The sequence below is a fragment of the Mustela lutreola genome, chromosome 14 (assembly GCF_030435805.1).
Source record: "Mustela lutreola isolate mMusLut2 chromosome 14, mMusLut2.pri, whole genome shotgun sequence".
Lineage (NCBI taxonomy): Eukaryota > Metazoa > Chordata > Mammalia > Carnivora > Mustelidae > Mustela > Mustela lutreola.
Genome location: NC_081303.1, coordinates 3383161 through 3390279, shown reverse-complemented (window position 1 = coordinate 3390279; position 7119 = coordinate 3383161). Strand labels below are relative to the sequence as shown.

The 7119-nt window shown below is 45.6% G+C and overlaps 1 non-coding gene across 1 annotated transcript; it reads left to right on the top strand.

The window, feature by feature from the left end:
- The first annotated feature begins 263 nt into the window (after positions 1 to 263).
- On the top strand, positions 264 to 396 carry LOC131815406 (small nucleolar RNA SNORA70). Its single transcript, XR_009347715.1, has one exon. It is a non-coding gene; the product is annotated as a small nucleolar RNA SNORA70 (small nucleolar RNA).
- The last annotated feature ends 6723 nt before the right edge of the window (positions 397 to 7119 follow it).

Here is a 7119-nt window from a genome sequence, read left to right as displayed (position 1 = left end):
TGGTTCAATAGGTTCATTCTGGTTGCTGTGTCGAAAGCAGACCAAAGGCAGGAAAACGTAAAAGCAAAAGAGACTGGTGAGGAGACTGGGGCCAAGGTCAGGGAAGAGAGTTTGGTGACCAAGCCCGTGGTGGTATCCATACAAAGGAGGAGAAGTGATTGAATTCTGCATGTGTTTGGAAGATGAGGAATTTCCTACTGGACTGGATGTGGGGTGTGAGAGAGAGAAAGAAGCTGCGCCTGGTCTCTTCAAAGGTAAACACTCTGCAGCCAGTGAAGCCCTTTGTGCTCTTTCCCCGTGGGGGCTGGTGTGCCACGGCTGCCAACCGTAACCTCCTTGGCAGGGTATGAAGTCTGTTGCTTATAGGGCTTGCCCTAAGGGACCTTGGAGACAGATCTTCCAGTGGACATTCACGTCTGACCTCATGTTATCCCCAGTCTAGGCTCTGGACAGGTATGTAAGGTGCCTTTGGAAAGTCCCAGGGCACAGTGGCCAAGGTCAACATTGGCCAAATCATCATGTCCATCTGTGCCAAGCTGCAGAAAAGGGAGCATGTCACAGAGGCCCTAGACAGGGCCAGGTTCAAGTTCCCTGACTGCCAGAAGATCCACATCTCCAAGAAGTGGGGCTTTACTAAGTTTAATGGGGACGAATTTGAAAACATGGTGGCTGAAAAGCGGCTCATCCCAGAGGGCTGTGGGTTCAAACGCACCCCTAATCAGGGCGCCCCGGACAAACGGCTGGCCCTGCGTTCCTGAGAACCTCCGTGCTGCCTCCTCTTCATTCATGCCCACTGGTGAAGCCTACTTCCTGTCCGCAGTAGCAAAGGTAAACTGAGGTGTATTAAAATTTTAGGAGTTTATTTGTTTATCTGAGCCAACACGGATTTGAATCAGGCAGTGCCAAACTAGCAGCAGTTCGGAGCAGTCTACAGGCAGGAACGAAGGGCAGGGTTTTCACAGAGGACAGAGCAAGGACGTTATTTCATTGGCTGTTACTCAGGGATGCGATATTTGGGAAAGCCTTGTTGGCTGTTTGTGATTGGTTGTTCCTCTTGACCTTGAGGCTTTTGCAGAATTGACTCTGGCTTAGGTTTCACTCTGCTTGCAGGGGCTACCCAGGCTACCTTCTCCCCCCAAACCCTCCTGTTTGATTACTCTGAGAGTTCTGCGTTTCCTCTCCACAAACAGCGTTGATTCCTCCATGAACAATGATGTCAATGCTGTCGTCCTGGGTTGGCAAAAACAGTGATGTCGCCTTTTTCCTTTCTTCCTGACCCCACTCTCATTGCTTCAGATTTACATGGATTTAGAGCGTTTTAAATGGGCACTGGCTTGTGCGATCACTTTTATTTGGTTTCTCACACTTTTTCCACTTGACACTATGTCTTAAGAGCTCCCCATGTGGCTGAACGTGTGTATCTCCTCGTTATTGCTGGCAGCTGCTTGGTTTCCCCCTGAATGCCTGCACCATGCCTAAGAGAGTCACATCCTTGACTTCCTGCCCCCAGGTTGCTTCCGACTCCCTGCCTGTGCCAATAGTGCTGAGATGCACGCCCTCAGACAGACTCCAGGAACGACCTGTGTGCGAGTTTCTCTGGAGTTAATTCCCAGCAGTGTGATTCCTGGGACATGTTTAGTTGCCTAACAACTGGTTTCATCGGTTTACCATTGCAGACCAATAGCCTTTGAGGGTACCTTTCCTTCCTATTCTTTTTTTTTTTTTTTTAAGATTTTATTTATTTATTTGACAGAGAGACACAGAGAGAGAGGGAACACAAGCAGGGGGAGTGGGAGAGGGAAAAGCAGGCTTCCTGCAGAGCAGGGAGCCTGATGCGGGGCTTGATCCCAGGACTCTGGGATGGTGACCAGAGCCAAAAGGCAGACGCCTAATGACTGAACCACCCAGGCGCCTCACCTTTCCTTCATATTCTTACCAGTTCTTTTCTTTCTTTCTTTTTTTTTTTAAAAAGGTTTGTTTATTTATTTTCGAGACAGAGCGAGAGAACTGGAGAGCGGGAGCACAGGGAGGGGCAGAGGGAGAGAAAGAGAGAAAAACTCCAGCAGACCCTGCACTGAGCTTGGAGCCCGCAGCGGGGCTCGACCTCACCACCCTAAGATCATGACCTGAGCCAAAACCAGGAGACAGATGCTTAATTGACAGCACCACCCGGGAGCTCCCATATTCTTACCAATTCTTGATATTAAACTTTAAAATTTTTATAATATAGTATCTCATTGTTATTTTAACTGCATTATTTGATTACTGGAGAGTTTGAGCATGTTTTCATGGATTTATTGGACATTCATATTCCTCCTTCCATAATTTGCTTGTTCTAATTCTTTGTCCAGTTTTCTTTCTGCTGGATTTCCTGTGTCTTGGTGATGTATAGAAGTTCTCTCTATAGTCTATATTTTTAATTCTTTTTAAAAGTATTTTATTTATTTATTTGAAAGAGAGAGAGTATCTGAAACAGTCTCTTCACTGAGCACAACACCCGATATGGGGCTTGATCCCACAACTGCGAGATCACGACCTGAGCTGAAGCCAAGAGTCAGACACTTAACCCACTGAGCCACCCAGGCACCCCTCTCTATTCTACATATGAATTTCTTGAGTTTTGGAGGTGGCAGATATGTTCTTCTAGGCTGTCACTTGCCTGTTAACTTTGTCTATGGTGTCCTTCTTTGAAAAGAAACTCACTTCTTCACTGATGGTTTGTGGTTTTGAGACTTTCCTTACTAACTCCTCCAATTCAAGGTCACAAAGATACTCTTCTACACTTTCCTTGTCTTTATTGGTTTCCATTTCAGATTAGAGTACCTGATCTATTACAGTTAACATTCCTGTGTGGTATGAGGTAGGACTCAATTGGCTTTTTCTCCAGGAAGCAAGACAGCCTCCCTGCATCAATTCCTGACTAATCTATCTTCTCTTCGTTGTTGGAGATGCCCCTCTATTGTATCTGAAGTTTCCACGTACATGTGGGTGTGTTTCTGGATCCCCGTTTTATCCCATTGATCTGTTTATTCCTGTGCCAGCATTCAATCATTTTCACTGCCGGCTTTGTGGTGTGTCTTGATGTCTGTAAGAGAAGTCCTCCTTGGATCTTCTTTTTCAAAACTGCCTTAGCTACTTGTGCCATTGTTATTCTTTGTGTTTCTTAGAATCAGTTTGTCACATTCCTCTCAAAATTGTGCTGGAATTTTGACTGAAAATGTATGATAGGAATGTGTTATTTTTAGAAGAATCTGTAGGGGTGCTGGGTGGCTCAGTGAGCTAAGCGTCTGGTCCTGAGCTCGTGAATTGTGGGTTCAAGCCCCATGTGGGGCTCTGCAGTCAGTGGAGAGCCAGCTTGAAGGTTCTCTCCCACTGTCCCTACCCCACTCCTGTGCTGCACTCTCTCTCTCTCTAAAATAAATAATAAGTAAATCTTGAATAGGAAAAAAAAAAAAAAGAAGAGCCTATAAGTTTCTTTTCTTTCTTTCTTTTTTCTTTTCTTTTTTTTTTTTTTTTTTAAAGATTCTGTTTATTTATTTGACAGAGAGGCAGGCAGAGAGAGAGGGAGAAGCAGGCTCCCTGCTGAGCAGAGAGCCTGGTGTGGGGGCTCGATCCCGTGACCTGAGCTCATGACCTGAGCCGAAGGCAGAGGCTTTAACCCATTGAGCCACCCAGGTGCCCCTATAGATTTCATATGAACACAGTATTCTATGTTTTCTGGCTCTCTTTTATGCTTTATTAGCATTTGTAAGATGGTTTTTAGGACTCGAGTATGGAAATCATGACAGATATATTTAAAGATACATTAACAAGGGGCGCCTGGGTGGCTCAGTGGGTTAAGCCGCTGCCTTCGGCTCAGGTCATGATCTCAGGGTCCTGGGATCGAGTCCCACATCGGGCTCTCTGCTCAGCGGGGAGCCTGCTTCCTCCTCTCTCTCTCTGCCTACTTGTAATCTCTCTCTGTCAAATAAATAAATAAAATCTTTAAAAAAAAATAAAGATACATTAACAAGAGTATCATGAATATTTAGGAGCTGTGTGTTCAATAATAAAGGAATGGCTAAAATTTTGCAAATAGTTTGATGTATGCATTAACAGAATATTGCATCAAAAAACCCCCATACTTTTGGTGTGCCTGGGTGGCTCAGTCGGTTAAGCATCTGACTTCAGCTGAGATCATGATCCTGGGGTCCTGGGATTGAGCCTTGCATTGGGCAACCTGTTCAGCAGGGGGCCTGCTTTTCCTTCTCCCTCTACCCAACACCACTGCTTGTGCTCCTACCACAAATAAATAAAATAAAATGTTTAAAAAAACCCCAAAACAAAAAACCCTGTACTTTCAAAGAATCTTTAATGATGTGAGAAAATATTCTTGCTAAAATATTACATCATTAATTAAAGAGATTACACAGACTTCAGTTCTCTTTATTGTATTTTTGGGTATGTTCCAAGTTCTCTAAAATGAACATGTTGATTTTTGTGATCACTGTGTTTTTCTTTTAAAACGTTGGTGGAGGGGTGCCCGGGTGGCTCAGTTGTTAAGCGTCTGCCTTCGACTCAGGTCATGATCCCGGGGTCCTAGGACCAAGCCCCACGTTGGGCTCCTTGCTCAGAGGGAATCCTGGTTCTCCTTCTCCCACTTCCCCTGCTTGTGTTCCCTCTCTTGGTGTGTCAAATAAATAAAATCTTTTTTAAAAAAGTAAAAAGTTGGTGCAGGCAAATAAGGTTTGCATTTGCCGTCTGACTATTCAGAAACGTTGGGGAAAAATGGTTTCTGACTCATCTGATGAGCTCATCAGGCAAGAAACGATAACGTATGAAAATTTCCTCGTTTGACTGCCTGCCCACCCCGTCTGCTGGCACTCCTCACAGTTTGTTAGGCTCCCTGAATCACTGAGCTAAGCATGAATAAGTGTAATTTCACACACTGGCTTTTTCATGTAACAAATATTTCATAATCTGCTGCTGTGTGCAAAGCACTCGTTTAGAGCTGTTGAAGACAAAGGGTCAAATTAAAAAAAAACTCAGTCCTGAAGGGGCTCAGCGTGGCATATTCAGTGTGCCTCTGTGCCAACTCTCAAGTCTTCTCCGCTCCACGCGTTCCAGACTTTTTTCACCGTCCCCATGCGGTTCCCTCATTTGAAATTTCTCTCCGTCCCCGACCTCCTATAAAAATGCGACCTTGCACCTCTGCGACGACCTCTCGGACTCTTCCACTTTCTCCGACGTTCCGCCAGCACTTCTCACATGGCTCACACTTGGCATATTTTTTTTGCACATTCTTGTCTTTTTAGTCCTTTTTCCAAAAGCAAAGTTGGAGGCATGATTGTTATCTGCATTAGAGGCTGCATTTCTCAGTCGTAGTGGACAGGAAAAATCAAATCCAGCACGGTTATTTTAGAACAACACACCCCATAGGACTTTTCCGTTGTGGTAGTGTTAGCAGACAGATAGGGAGATCAGGGAGTGCTGTCCCGGAAGCCTTGGGCGAGTACAGGACCCCGTGGGTGACAGTTCACTAGTGACTGGAAGTTTTAATCAGAAGTCATCTGATAGATTTCACTGAATCAGAGGGGATGTTTATTAGGGAATTGACAGACCTTGACAATTCAGAGACCAAAAAAGAGTGGTTCCATTAGGAGCTGAAGAAACAGGACTCAGCAGTGTCCTTGTGGGCCCTGCTCTGGGCTCGATCCGTTTGCAGAAGATGTGTCTTGTTCTGATTCCCAGAGGGCCCCTTCCAAGAACTGAGCTTTGCTCTCTGGAGCTGTGTTTCCCTGGGATTGTTTCTCCCTTGACTTCGAGGGAAGGAACCAGAGGGCCCAGCGCATTCTCCTCTTCTGCGGGAGGAGTGAGTGTGGGGCCGAAGACACTGCTCCTTCCACGTGTCTCTCTCGAGGGATGTGGAGTTGAAATCCTCCCCGCAGCGCCGTCCCCACCACGGAAGCGTGGCACGTCCCCACACCAGCCGTCTCGTGTGGTTCTTACAACTCCTCCGGGCTGTTCTTACTCTGATTTTATAGACATGGTGCACAAATGGAGACAGCACAGGGCTGACAGGTCACTTGGAAGTTTTGGAGGAAAGAGAAGGAAAGAATTCGATGTGTGAAGTCGTACGCTTTCATTTTTTGAAAGCAGAACTTGCTTATAAAATAAACAAGGAGGGGCGCCTGGGTGGCTCAGTGGGTTAAGCCACTGCCTTCAACTCAGGTCATGATCTCGGGGTCCTGGGATCGAGCCCCGCATCAGGCTCTCTGCTCAGCGGGGAGCCTGCTTCCTCCTCTCTCTCTCTCTGTCTCTCTGCCTACCTGTGATCTCTGTCAAATAAATAAAATCCTAAAAAAAAAAAAAAGCTATAAAATTTTTTTTTTGAATAAACAAGGAGGGCTTTGTTTGTAGGCTGGTAGTTCTCAACCTGAATATCCGAATTGCCTGGGAGGCTTGTTAGGACACAGACTGCGCGTTGCACGCCCAAAGTTTCTGAATTAGAAGGTCTAGGGTGGGGCAGGGAAACTAGTATTTTTAGCAAGTTCCCATGTGGTGCTGATACGGCCCATACTCTGAGAGCCGCCCCCCACCCCCTCCCCACACAAGCTAAGGCAGGGGTTGGCAACTCATGACACATGGCCCATGGCCTGTGGGTTTTTTTTTTTTTTTTTTAATTACGCATGAGCTAAGAAAGGTTTCTACATTTTTAAATGGTTGAAAAAAATACAAAAGAGAATAATATTTTATTGCATGTGAAATAAGAAACTGAAATTTCATTGCCCATAAATACGGTTTTGTTGGGATACAGCCATGCTTTTTCATTTCGTATCGCCCAAGGCTGCTTTAATGCTACAACAGCAGAGTTGAGTAGTTGTGGCAGACGCTGTACGGCCTGCAAAGGTCCTTTACAGATGAATTTTGCTGTGTACCCCTCTCCCCCTAGCAAGGAGCTAGTTAAGATGGAGAGGTTAGTAACAGGGGAGAGGGGTAGCTGATTGACGGGGTAGTGTGCTTCACGACACAGGAGGGGACACAGGAGAGAAGGATTTCTTATCCTCTGAAATTGGAAGGAAGTTGGTGAGAATTAGGGTAAATTTAGGTAAAAGAGAAGATATGCCAATTGGTTAGAAT